Source organism: Neophocaena asiaeorientalis, unplaced genomic scaffold (assembly GCF_003031525.2).
Source record: "Neophocaena asiaeorientalis asiaeorientalis breed wild unplaced genomic scaffold, Neophocaena_asiaeorientalis_V1.1 scaffold85, whole genome shotgun sequence".
Classification (NCBI taxonomy): Eukaryota; Metazoa; Chordata; class Mammalia; order Artiodactyla; family Phocoenidae; genus Neophocaena; species Neophocaena asiaeorientalis.
Window position 1 is genome coordinate 9,371,787 of NW_020174301.1, and position 14,178 is coordinate 9,385,964.

General features: G+C 39.5%; 1 protein-coding gene across 1 annotated transcript in view; it reads left to right on the plus strand.

The window, feature by feature from the left end:
* The first annotated feature begins 634 nt into the window (after positions 1–634).
* The window catches only part of INPP5F (inositol polyphosphate-5-phosphatase F), a 68,491-nt gene continuing 54,947 nt past the window's right edge, over positions 635–14,178 (plus strand). Inside the window, exon 1 of the mRNA XM_024755917.1 lies at positions 635–710. The gene's annotated coding sequence lies outside the window, so the exon portion shown is untranslated. The remainder of the gene's footprint in view (positions 711–14,178) is intronic.

The window sequence follows — 14,178 nt, forward strand, 5'->3', positions numbered from 1 at the left end:
GGTGGTTTCTCAGGCCTTGTCGTTGGATCTGGGACTGGCCATGGCGACAGCACCTTGGATAACTCCTCTTGTTTGCCCTCTTGTAGTGTACCAGCCTCCTTCCTCCACTGCAGGGCGCCAGAGTACTGCCTCGCATCTGAGTAGAGTTTTAGAATTTCAGTTATCTCCCCATAACTGTCCGTATATTAGAAGGCTTATTCAGGTTGGAATTAATACTTGTCCACAAAGTGCTTGATAGTAATGTATTCAGTTCTGGGTGTTGAAAACTGCTCTTTTGGAAAGCGGATCATTTTTTAATATACTGCTAAAGATACCGTTTTTTTTAAAATCGTCTTGTGACATTCCTGTGACATTTCTTTTTAAAAATTTTAAAATTTTTATACAATTTAAAAAGTTACTTTCCATTTACAGTTATTAGAAAATATTGGCTATATTCACCGTGTTGTAGAATACATCCTTGAGTCTATCTTACACCCAACAGTTTGTACCTCCCACTCCCTCACCCTTATATTGCCCCTCCTCCCTTCCCTCTCCTCACTGGTAACCACTAGTTTGTTCTCTATAAAGATACTGTTTTAATATGTTTTCTGATGAATATGTTTTCATGATTGCTTCTTATTTTATTTTAGCTACTGATCTACTTCTTGCCTGGAATCCCATTTGTCTGGGGTTGGTAGAAGGTGTTATTGGCAAAATTCAGCTTCACTCAGGTATGTTTCTGTAAACTCCTTAAACTTGTCAAATTTAATGTGGCATTCTATGATATTTTCTTCTTCGAGGATAAATGTAGATTCTGTAATGGCTTTGATTCCTTTACCTTAATTTTGGGTCTGCCCAAAGTGGGTATATTTCCGTATAAGTGAAACAAAAATACAAGCATACCTCATTTTATTGTCCTTTGCAGATACTGCGTTTTTTTACAAATTTAAGGTTTATGGCAACCTGGCGTCAAACAAATGTATTGGTGCCGTTTTTCCAGCAGCATTTGCTCACTTCATGTCTCTGTGTCACATTTAGGTAATTCTTGCAATATTTCAAACTTTATATTTGTTATGGTGATCTGTGATAAGTGATCTTTGTTACTACTACAACTCACTGAAGGCTCAGATGATGGTTAACAGTTTTTAGCAAGAAAGTATTTTGTTGTTTTCTGCTTGTTTGTTTGTTTTGGCTGTGCCATGCGGCATGTGGTACCTTAGTTCCCCCACCAGGGATCAAACCTGCGCCCCCTGCAGTGGAAGTGTAGAGTCTTAACCACTGGACTGCCAGGGAAGTCTCAATAAAGTTTTTTTTTTTAATTGAAGTATAGTTGATTTACAGTGTTGTGTTACTTTCTGGTGTACAGCAAAGTGATTCAGTTATACATACATGTATGTATTTATTCTTTTTCATATTTTCCATTGTGGTTTATTACAGGATATTGAATATAGTTCTCTGTGCTATACAGTAGGACCTTGTTGATTATCTGTTTTATATACAGTAGTTTGTATCTGCTAATCCCAAACTCCTAATTTATCCCTCCCCTCCCCTCTTTCCCTTTGGTAACCACAAGTTTGTTTTCTATGTCTGTGAGTCTTTTTTTGTTTCATAAATAAGTTCTTTTTTTTTTTTTCGGCCACACCACGCAACTTGCAGGATCTTAGTTCTCTGACCAGGGATTGAACCTGGGCCCTGGCAGTGAAAGCGCCGAGTCCTAACCACGGGACCGCCAGGGAATTCCCTTGTGTCATATTTTAGATTCCACATATAAGTGATATCATATGGTATTTGTCTTTCTCTTTCTGACTTACTTCACTTAGTATGATAATCTCTAGGTCTGTCCATGTTGCTGCAGATGGCATTATTTCATTCTTTTTTTTACGGCTGAGTAATATTCCATTGTATTGATGTTTTTTAAAAAAAAAAAAAATATATATATATAAAGTCATATATGTATATATATATCACATCTTCTTTATCCATTCATCTGTTCATGGACATTTAGGTTGTTTCCATGTCTTGGTTATTGTAAATAGTGCTGCTATGAACATTGGGGTGCATGTATCTTTTCGAATTATAGTTTTCTCCAAATATATGCCCAGGAGTGGGATTTCTGGATCCTGTGGCAACTCTATTTTTAGTTTTTTAGGGAACCTCCATACTGTTTTCCATAGTGGCTGCACCAATTTACATTCCCACCAACAGCATAGGAGGGTTCCCTTTTTTCCACACCCTCTCCAACATTTGTTATTTGTAGACTTTTTAATGATGGCCATTCTGACCAGTGTGAGGTGGTACCTCATTGTAGTTTTGATTTTCATTTCTCTAATAATTAGCGATGATGAGCATCTTTTCATGTATCTGTTGGCCGTCTGTTTGTCTTCTTTGGAGAAATGTCTACTTAGGCCTTTTGCCCATTTTTTGATTGGGTTGTTTGTTCTTTTGTCATTGAGTTGTATGAGCTATTTGTATATTTTGGAAATTAAGCGCTTGTCAGTCACATGGTTTGCAAAGATTTTCTCCTAGTCTGTAGATTGTCTGTTTGTTTGTTTATGGTTTCCTTTGCTGTGCAAAAGCTTATAGGTTTGGATTAGGTCCCATTTGTTTCTTTTTGCTTTTATTTCTATTGCCTTGGGAGACTGACCTAAGAAAACATTGGTACTATTTATTTCAGAATGTTTTGCATGTGTTCTCTTCTAGGAGTTTTATGGTGTTATGTCTCATATTTAAGTCTTTAAGCCATTTTGAGTTTATTTTGGTGCATGGTGTGAGGGAGTGTTCTAACTTCATTGATTTATGGGGGCTGTTCAGCTTTCCCGACACCACTTGCTGAAGAGACTGTCTTTTCTCCGCTGTATATTCAGCAAGAAAGGTTTTGTTTTGTTTTGTTTTGTTTTGTTTTTTGCGGTACGCGGGCCTCTCACTGTTGTGGCCTCTCCCATTGCGGAGCACAGGCTCGGGATGCGCAGGCTCAGCAGCCATGGCTCACGGGCCCAGCCGCTCAGCGTCATGTGGGATCTTCCCGGACTGGGGCACGAACCCGTGTCCCCTGCATCGGCAGGCGGACTCTCAACCACTGCGCCACCAGGGAAGCCCAGAAAGTATTTTTAATTAAGGTATGTACATATTTTAGACATAATGCCAGTCCACTTAATAGACTACAGTTTAGTGTAAACAGCTGTACACTGGGAGACCAAAAAATTTTGTGTGACTCATTTTATTTGTTTTATTGCAGTGGTCTGGAACTGAATCCACAGTATCTCCAAGGGATGCCCCAAAAGCTTTAGAGAAAGGGGGGGCATAATATTAAAATCCTTTCTTCCTCTTAAAAAGAGAAACCCCACAAGCTATTAAATGCCTGTTTTTAGGAATTGTGTCAGGAACTGTGCTAGTCGGTGGAATACAATAATGAGCAATAACTGACCTGTTCCCACCATGAGCGGAGCTTATGGTTTAAGAGGGAAGTTAGACATTAGTGAGTAATCGTTGAAATAAATGTATAATTATTTGTGAATTGTGTTAGGTGCTCTGACAGAAAGATACACCAACCACACTGATTTTGAGGGAGAGGACAGTAAGAACAAGGCTGGAGAGGTAGGCAGGTGTCAGACCGGGACTGGTTGGCTTTGGGTTAGCTGTCCATTCCTAATATAATCAGCTCTGGCCAGGGAGGAGTATGGGTCTGTTAGTACACAGTGCAGTCCTTTCCGGGAGCTGTATCCAGGGCAGGCAAATTCATGGAAGGTCTAGATCATTCACTAAGCCCTCCCTTTGAAGGACAGGCACCTGTGCTGAGTTCAGAGGGAATTTTGTTTGTAAGAAGGTAGGTGTTACGTAGGCGGGTCCCAAAAAGTCATGAAAAGGACTGAATGAGATATTTTAAGCACTAAATTTAAATATCTGTTTTTCCTTTGGTAGCAATTTTAATGTGAGCTAAGAGCTATAGGAAGCTTTGCTGTTATTGCTGTGTTATTGGGAGTGTAGCTACCTCTGTAGTGTGCTTTTAAAAATGCTTTAAAAATAAAATGACTGAGCGTTTGGAAGCTAGGTTAATTTCTGGATGATATAAAGCACAAATTGCTGGAGACAGTCTAATTTTCTTTTGCTGATTCTTGTGGTTATTTTCTGAAATGTGTCATCTATTTTATAGACACGAAAAGCTATTTACCACGGATATGCAGTATAGCTTGCTGAAAAACAAACACGCATTTATCTACCACCTAGATTAAGGAATGAAACGTGCCGAATGTCTTTGGAGCCCTCACTGCCTTTCTCCAAGTGTATCCTCTCCTGCCTCCTTCCCTTCAAGAGAGTCTGTGATTTTGAATATCGTACTTATTCGTCCCTTGATTTTCATTATTGCTGTTGTTACACATGTATCCCTCGACAATATGTTGCTGAGCCTTGTGTTTGGGGAATTTTATATAAATGGTATTAAGCAGTTTGTCTTCTTCCACTTCTCCTCTCCACTCCCACAACTTGATGCTTTGTGATTTATCCACGTTGATATAGGAAACTTTAGTTCCTTATTTTCACTATTGCATGAATATATCATAATTTGTCCTTTTTTCTGTCATTGGGTAATTTTTGTCATTGTTGTTTTTTTGCCATTAGAAATAATACCACTGCGAGCATTATTGTATGTTCTGTCTTTGGTAGTTTTAAAATTCTTTCAATACAAAGGAGAAAAGCATTAGACATTGTGTAACATGCTAAGTATTTTAGTCACACTCTCCTACCTGTCCACATTTACATACGTATATCTTTAATTCATTTATATGCTGACAGGATAATTTCACAGTTGAATGTTCTGAGCTAAAATTCATTTTCTATTGTTTAAGTGAAGCTTATGAAACTTTGGAGTTATTTTTCTCCAATTTCAGTTACATTTTGAAACAGTGAATAAATCACTGACATGAGTCAAGAGACCTGAATTTAGGCTGTATTTATTAGCTTTTAGATAATAGGAGAAGTTACATAACATCTGTTTCATCTGTTGCTGTGTAACAAGCTGTCCCAAAAGTTAACGCCTTAAAACAACAGCGTATAATAGCTCACGATTCTATGGGTCAGCCACGCGGCTCTTCTGCCCTTTTCTTCTGTTGGCTGGGGTCATCCATGTGGCAACATTCAGCTGGGGGTTTGCCTGGGGGCATCTCAGTTTTCCTTCATGTGGCATCTCTGTCCACGTGTCTCATCTCACAAGGCCTCTCCTTGGGGCCTGTCTCTCTCCTGGATACCTTAGCATCCTTTCAGGGTGCTAAGACGATAAGTTCCAATGTATAAGGGCTTATCAAGCCTCTGCTTGTGTCACTGAGCTTGCTAATATCCCATTGGTCTAAGGAGGTCACACATCCAAACGTAGAACTAACGTGGGAAGGGGCTTCACAAGGGTTTCCATCCCAGGAGGCTGGTTCGTTGGGGGCCACAATGCCCCAGAGCCTCTACTTTATAAACTGTAAAACAAGAGTAAAACTAACTGCCCACTTTTTTTCCTTAGGGTATTGTGAATCTCAAGTAAGATAATATACCTAAAGGTGCTTAGTAAATTATCACTATTTCATCAATTCTTTGGTTGCAAATACAAACCTATCAGTTTATGCAAACAAATTTTTATTAGGAATTCAAGGGAACAAAACCAAGAAATGGATTTGTTCAGGATCTGAGATTACTTTTGCGGCAGGTGGTATCTGACCACCACTTCCCCCCGTACAGCTCCTACAGTCTTCTCTTCTTTTGGCTGTCTCTGTTTCTGTGTTACATGGGACAGAATTTATGCATTTATGTGGTACTCAAACCAACCTCAGCCCTCAAGCCAACCAACATCTGATGTTCCCTACAACCCCTGGAGACTGACTAGCTATCTAGTTCAGACCCCTAGGGAAGAGACTTTTTGGCTTACCTTGAGCCAGGGACCTTCCCTGGTCACAAAGTTCGAACATGCCCACTGCTCTAAGCTGGATGGGCAAGCAGCGCAGGAGGGTTTGTCCTTGGCAGACAACCCAAGGTCATTTCCTACAAGCAATGTACAAATATGTTACTGGCTGATGAGTTTGATGCAGTCAAAGTATGGTCATTAGGAGGTAGCGGAGGTGTGGGCGTTTCCTATGGTCAGCCCCTGTTTACATGCACTTTCTCTCCTTGCACCACGTGCCTTTCTTTGGACCAAAAACAAGAAGTTGGTAGGCAGTGTAGATATCTGTTATATAGGATATTTTGGAAGAGGGAAAGGTGGGGAATAGAGTGAACTAGAGAAAAAAATACTAAAAAGAAGTAAAGAAGGGCAGGGAAGGTGTCTCAGTTTTTCACTCTCCTAACCTGTCCCTTTTTTTTTTCTTCCTCCTGCCCCATCACTTCTAAAGTTTGGCTGTTAAGAAAGGGTGTGGGGAGGAAGCAAAGGAAAGTTTTTTCTGGGCCCCCTGCTGTTCTTCTTCCCCTCACCCACAAGAGAACTGCAGCCGCACCCTGTGTATCACTCCACCCCCAGCTCCCACCCCCTGAGCATCCATCTTACTCTTGTCACCTTCTCTTTCTTCATCCTCTGTCCTGGGCGTGCCTCGTCTCCTCCCCTCCCTGTGTCCCATTAAAGCTCTTGCTCTGATCACACTACCACCTTGGCCGATGGGCAGTGTGTTCCTGGTATGTATTATAACCGAGAAAATCACTCCATGTGCGTTTTCCTACGGGGGCATCTTACCTTCTGGGGGTAGAAGATGAGGGGAATAAAATGTCTGTACTTAAACTTTTTCTCACTGCTGTTTCCCTCCTACTTAGTCTCTACATATTAATGCACGAATTTTCTTGCCTAGTGAGATGGGAACATAAGTTTACTTGAATAGTTGTCATTGACAGTCTAAAAACGGCGTGGGTGAGCCATGGCTGTCATCAAGCTCATGGGGTGTAAGCAGTCGTGACTTAGGAACCGTTAGTAGTTGGCTAGGGCTGCTGCAGCAAAGTTCCACAGACTGGGGGGCTTAAATAGAAATTTATTTTCTTGCAGTTCTGGAGGCTTGAAGTCTAAGATCAAGGTTTCATCAGGGTTGATTTCTTCTGAGATCTCTTTCGTTGGCTTGTAGATGGCTGTCTTCTCCTTGTGTCTTCACATCATCTTCACATTGTCTTCTCTCTGTGTAGTGTCTGTCTTCAAATTTCCTCTTATAAGGACACCAGTCATATTGGATTAGAGCCCTCCCTAATGACCTCATTTAACTTACTTACACCTTTAAAGATCCCACTTTTTAGAATAGGGCCACATTCTTAGGCACTGGGGGTTAGGATTCAAACATGAATTTTAAGGGAACATAATTCAGCCCTTAACAGGAACCTAACATCCACTGGAAAACTCACTGCAAAAGCATGTCAAAGAGAATTCCCCCCATTGCTTCTGACCCTTTGTTTTACAGTGGAATAGGCCATTCCCCAAATGTCACTGAGTAGGCACTGGCCCCAGCAGTGGACTAACCGTAAGATCACACAGTTGCCTTGGATCAGGTTACTTCATCCAAGCCTCAGTTGCCAACTATAAGACAAAGATGATGACACCTCCTAGATATGTTTATTGTAAGATTTAATAAAACTCACATGAAGTGCTTAGCATAGTTCCTGTTAATAGTAGGCATTCAATAGATGCTGGCTATTACTATTTTTTCCTTAGTTTTAAAGGTAACTTAGAGGTGTCACGTATATCACTAGAGAACCACTTAAGTTCTAGCTATACAATTTTGAACAAATTTTAAACTTAGACATTTTTTTCCAATAATATTAATGTTTACTGAAACTAATGATACTAACATGTCACTAAAAGGTGACATGGTGGGGATTATAAAAAGTAATGTTTTTAGAAGTGAAATATTAGTAGCATTAGTGAAGGTTATATTTTATAATCCATCTGCCCCTTTAGAAAAATGTGTGTTGGAAGAATTTAAAAGTATTATTTGGTTGTGGTATCCTTTGCTGATAATTGCCCTTCCTTTTAGCAAGCTGTGTCCCCAAAATTGTTCTATTAACCCTGGTGCCTAGAAAACAACAGTTTAGAACCATTAGCCTTTCTTCAGTTTGGAAGGTGTCTTCCCCAGACATTTGCAGGCAGGTGGACTTTCAGCCAGGGTCTAATGCAGCCTATTTTTGACAACCTGAAGGTGTCTGACTTTGGTTTGATCACTTGGGATTTATTAAGATGAGGAACAGAAATTAGAAGGGACATGTAATGTGCTAAATAGATGAAGGAAAAGCAAAGCTTCATGAAAAATCATTGTCTTCTGTTCCTTGTAGTGTCCAGGGGGAAGTAAGGATGATAGTCAAATTCTTACCACAGTTGTCATTACACATTAATTTTTTGTTTTCTTCTTTTTCGTTTGTCCTCTTCCACCCAACCTCCTTCCCCAGGGTATAAGCTCCAAGACAGGGGCTATGTGTGTTTTGCTCACTGCTGTGTCCCCCTGTGCAGTGGCTATTCAAAAATATTCAACAAATAGTTATTTAATAAATATTTACGAGTGCCTATTATGTGCTGGGGGCTGCAGGATGAACAAAATTCAAAGCTTCCAGGAGCATAGAATCGAAGCCAAGAGATAGACATTAATTACCCCATCAGAATTTTATCATTAAACATAAGCTTCTGAAGAAGAAAAATGTTGGATGTTGTGAAGCACATAGCAGAGGGGCCTGACTGGTGGTAGCGGGGGCTCCTGGATGGAAGGCATCCCTGAGGAAGTGATGTCTGAGTTGAGGACTGAAATGTGTTTTCTCAATCACGGGAGTCTTTTTGCACAGCTGCTAACTCTGCCAACGACTACTCTCCTCTCATTCCCCACCCCTCACCTTGGCCCTGTCCAGATTATCATACTAATATTTCAGGCCTCAACCCAAACACCACTTCCTTAGGGATGCCTTCCATCCAGGAGATAGCTGTATCATCACAGAGCCAGGAAGAGATTGCTCGAGGCTGGAGGCTTTAAATGGATTACAAAAACTCTTTAAATTAAAATCTCCAGTAGTCCCCCCCTTATCCGTGGTTTCCCTTTCCAAAGTTTCAGTTACCTGCGGTCAGCCATGGTCCGAAAATATTAAATGGAAAATTCCAAACAATTCATAAGTTTGAAATTGCACGCCATCCCGAGCAGTGTGATGAAATCTCACCGTTCTGCTTCCTCCTGCCTGCGATGTGAATCATCCCTTTGTCCAGCTTATCCACACTGTATGCTCTCAGTCCATTAGTCACTTAGTAAGTTTTCAGTTATCAGATCGACTGTCCAGGTATCACAGTACTGTGTTCAAGTGATGCTTATTTTACTTAGTAATGATCCCAGTGTTCAAGAAAGAATGTATATAGAGGGCTCGGTTCTATCTGTGGTTTCAGGCATCCACTTGGGGTCCTGGAACCTATCCCCGGGGGATACGTGTTTTGAAGACTGAGAAGAGGATAAGCTCGTTAGGGTAAGAAATACCTGAATATAAAATGCAAAAGTATTTTTCCTACGATATATTCAGAAATAGTTTGAAGAAAGAATTGTCAGGAATCCTGATTAATTTAGCAATAGAGGCTCTTAGGTTAGTAGTAATTAAGTGAATTACTACTCCTAGTATTGAGCAGCTACAGACACAGTTCACTCAAGTCGCTCCCATTCATTCAAATAGTACACACCATCTGCTGTTTCTTCACTTTTAAAGTGGTGAGGATATCTCGATCATTAAAATGCTAAAGTGTATTATGCGTATGATTTAAAAAGTTTGATTTTAGTCCGTGGCTGTCAATGGAGACCTTGCTATGACACTCAACGACATGAAATATTTTTATACTTTAGTGATGAATGAATGGAGTGTCACCAGCATTGCCTTAGTAGTTTCCTAAAAAGCCATTAGAAAACCCCACTGCTCAAGGGCACTGGAGAAAAAGGAAGAGAAGCCTGACAGGGTCCCTGCAGAGCTCTCAGCCTCTGCTGGAGGCCTGCTTCTCAGGCGCGGTCTTTAGATAGTGCTTCTGTTTAAATACGAGTTCAATTGTCTGCGTACAGTTGCCCTTGAGAGAAGTGGATTGTTTTATTGTCTACTGACAACTCATATAATAAAAACATGTAAGGATTGCGATGATGGTTGTACAACTCTAAATTCTTCAGAATCATTGACTTGTTTTACTTAAAATGAGTGAATTTTATGGTATATGAATTATATCTCAATAAAACCATTGAAAATATTTAAGTCAGAGAATAGTTTTTGTTGTATCCTGTTGTCATTACTTCTGATTTTAACTTAATTTAAAAATTAAGTAATCTACCTTTTGGTAACAAAGGTGACTTTTTTTTATGTAGTAAAGTTGATTTGAAGGAAGTATTTTAAAGAAACAGTGTTATTCGGGACTTCCCTGGTGGCGCAGTGGTTAAGAATCCACCTGCCAATGCAGGGGACACAGGTTCAATCCCTGGTCAGGGAAGATCCCACATGCCGCAGAGCAACTAAGCCCACGTGCCACAACTACTGAAGCCCACACGCCTAGAGCCTGTGCTCTGCAACAAGAGAAGCCACCACAATGAGAAGTCCGCGCACTGCATTGAAGAGTAGCCCCCACTCGCCGCAACTAGAGAAAGCCCGCGGGCAGCAACGAAGACCCAACTCAGCCAAAAAAAAAAAAAAAGAAACAGTATTATTCGTAACATAACATTTCTACCAAATAGTCTAAAATGTAATTTTAAAACAGTCATTTTATATTCACTTTTTCATTCATGAGGGTCTCAGAACTACTTATTTTGGAGGTAAGATTTACATTGGTGACTAGGTTCCTGGTTAATCCTTAAAAGATTCTTTAATTGTAGTTTAGCTGACCTATTCTGTTAATAGCTTTGGGTCTTGGAAGCAGGCAGCTAAGTGGTACAATTGGTTCCTTTCTTTGGCATCTTCTTGTCTCTGGTTTTTGCTTCCCTCTTCCTTTTACTCTCTTCCCAGGTACCTCGGTGCTGAATGACCCTTCCCTCCTCTCTTTGCTCCCCTCAGCCTGCTCCATTACTTTATGCTTCAGAATTTTCCATCACCTCCCTTGTCCCTGATCTGAGCTCCAATCTCCTTGGTGCAGATGGTTCCACCTCCCCGGCAGGAGCAGTACTTGAACTGGACACATGAAGGTGCCCCATAGTTCTGAGCTCTCCCAAGGGTCATCAGATAAGCATGCTGCTTAGTTCTGAGCGTACCTCTAACTGGCAGAGTTTTATATCCTCAGGCAGGGAGAAACTCTAGAGGCAAGCCAACTTGCCTCTTCTGTTTCACGATCGTTCCATTTTCTAGTTATAAATGAATTTGTTCTTAAACTCTAGTTGTTTCCCTCAGTGATCCCTATGGCAGTGATATTAAAAGTTTTTTTTACTCCATAAAGAGAAGAGGCTTGTTAAGGTAAGATTGACTGACTGACTGTATGGGCCAGCTATAAACGTGCTTCCTATATTTATTTCCTCCTTTATATTCTTATTGAACATTTTGAAGTGATTACAATCAAATTATTATCAGGTCTAATTGTGTTTAAGAAAGAAGATTCTTGGTTCTTGGCTATCAGGTTTTTTACAGCCGGTAGGCTTGGGTCCCTTCATGCACAGGGGCCAATCACCTCCAACCTTGAAGCATACTTATGTCACCCCCCAAAGCAGTAATTTATCTTCATGATGATAAACCTTCATCATAAATAAAAATCCCAATTATATTTAGTATGCCTGGGTTTAATAGGTAGGAAAGTATGTAATATATTAACATTTTAAATAAACGTGTAAGAAAACATCTTAGCACTTTAGGAAGATAAAGATATAGTTATCTGGCAAATGTACTTTTTATTTTTATAATGTTGACTTTTTAAATTTTTATTTTATTTTATTTATTTTTGGCTGCGTTCGGTCTTCATTGCTGTGCACGGGCTTTCTCTAGTTGCAGCGAGCGGGGGCTACTCTTCGTTGTGGTGCGCGGGCTTCTCATTGCGGTGGCTTCTCTTGTTGCAGAGCACGGGCTCTAGGCGCGCGGGCTTCAGTAGTTGTGGCTGGCAGGCTCTAGAGCACAGGCTCAGTAGTTGTGGCACACGGGCTTAGTTGCTTCGCGGCATGTGGGATCTTCCCTGACCAGGGCTCGAACCCGTGTCCCCTGCATTGGCAGGCAGATTCTTAACCACTGTGCCACCAGGGAAGTCCCCACTTTTTATTTTTTGTTTGGCCGCACCATGCAGCTTGTGGGATCTCAGTTCCCCAACCAGGGATTGAACTCGTGCCCTCAGCAGTGAAAGCATGGTGTCCTAACCAGGACTGCCAGGGAACTCCCTAGAAAATGTACTTTTATATAGAAACTCATTTTGCCCATGGATACTCTGTAAGTTAGACTTTTATAGTTTTCTAGGACTATTATAAATAGAAAAGACTTTATATTTTTATGGCGTATAATAGATTATTTCATTTTATGGCAGGTCATTATTAAGGATTTTATTATTAGGATGAATTTAAATTCATAGGTTAAGCTGAAGATGCTTCTGATTCCACCATTTGGTACCTTTGAAATGGAGCCTAGTAAGTGTACCTCTTGCCCTAGATGCTGTTCTTATGAGTCATTGTCAGTTTTCTATATACCCAGACTTAGGAAACTTTAGTAGGCAACAGAACGACCCATCAAGAAACACTGAGTAGTTACTATGCTTGGAAAATGAACAAATTAATAATTGGCTCTTTGGTCACTGAGAGTATTAGAAGCCCAATATGATGTACTTTGAAAAAAATAGCTCTGGTGTGCTGGTACTGTTACTTGTATTTCTACTTACCTGATGTGTAATGGTGTATGTTGCTCCCTGAAATATATTCAAAGATGTATAGTGCTCTATTTCCATTAGGAAAAGAAAGCATTTTTCTTAATGTAGTTTTAAAAAATAGAAATAACCTTAAATATAAAGCAAAAAATTATATTAAACATACCATGAATCCATATCTTTTAGTAGAAATTTAAATTCGTGCATAAGTTTGCATAAAACCTATAGACTTATGCTCATATTCATTTAAAAGTACTAAATGGCCAATTAATAGCTTATGCAATAGGTATCAATGAAGTAGGTTTTATGCACACATTGGACTGAATTTAAATTCCTACCAAAGATTTGTTTTTTAAAAAAAAGAAAAGCAGGATCCTTCAAATTGGAACATAATTTATCTTGAGATAAGCCGTTAAGACATTACCCAATTATTAGAGTCTCTTAAAATGCATAGTGTGTTAATATATTATATAACGGATCATTTAACGATACTTCATACATTTTAAAAAATGAGATCAAGAGAAACTAGACAGATTGTTTCTGACAGCAAGAGACTAGCAGTACTTGAAGAGATAATAGCCAAGAATTTTCGAAAACTAACTATAAATACAAGTCACAATGTCAAGAAATACTTTGTACTGCAAAGGAAAAAATACAAAGAAAACCACGCTTAGGCACCTTGTAGTAAAACTGATGAAAACTAAAGGCAAAGAAAACATCCTAAAGCAGCCAGAGAAAAACCACACATTAAATTTAAGGGCATTCAATCAGCCTTGATAGGAACAATGGAAGCTGGAAGACAGTGGAATGCTGTCTTCAAAGTGCCTGTCTAGAATTTTATACCTTCAAAAATTAAGGAAAAAAAGACATTTTGAGCCAAACAGAGAATTTGTCATCAGCAGTATCTGCACTAAAAGAAATACTAAGAATTCTTCAGGTAAAAGGAACATGATTCCAGATGGGAGTGTGGAGTTGTAGGAAGGAGTGAAGTTCAGTGGAAAGAGTAAATGTGTTGGTAAATTTAAATAAAGTTGGCTTTATATGAGGTTTAAAATTAACGCAGAATGAAAACACACAACAATAATAGTAACAATAGTGAGTTAGAAAGGGCTGGTGTTCTAAGGTCCTTTCACTGTCCAGGAACTGTCAAAAATACTAATTTACATTAGGCTTTTGTAAGTTAGGGCTTGTATTATCAGACCCTACAATATAACCACTAATAGCATAATAAAAGATTGTAAAAACCTAATAAAGGGGGAAATGGAATAATAATAATTTTAACACTTAATAATCCAAAAGAAGGCAAGAAAAGAAAGCATGTAGAACAGGTGGGACAAATGGTAAGACGGTAGAATGATTCTTAAGTTTATCAACAATTACATTACATACAAATGGACTTAGTACTCAGTTAAAAAACAAAGCTTTTCATAATGGAAAAG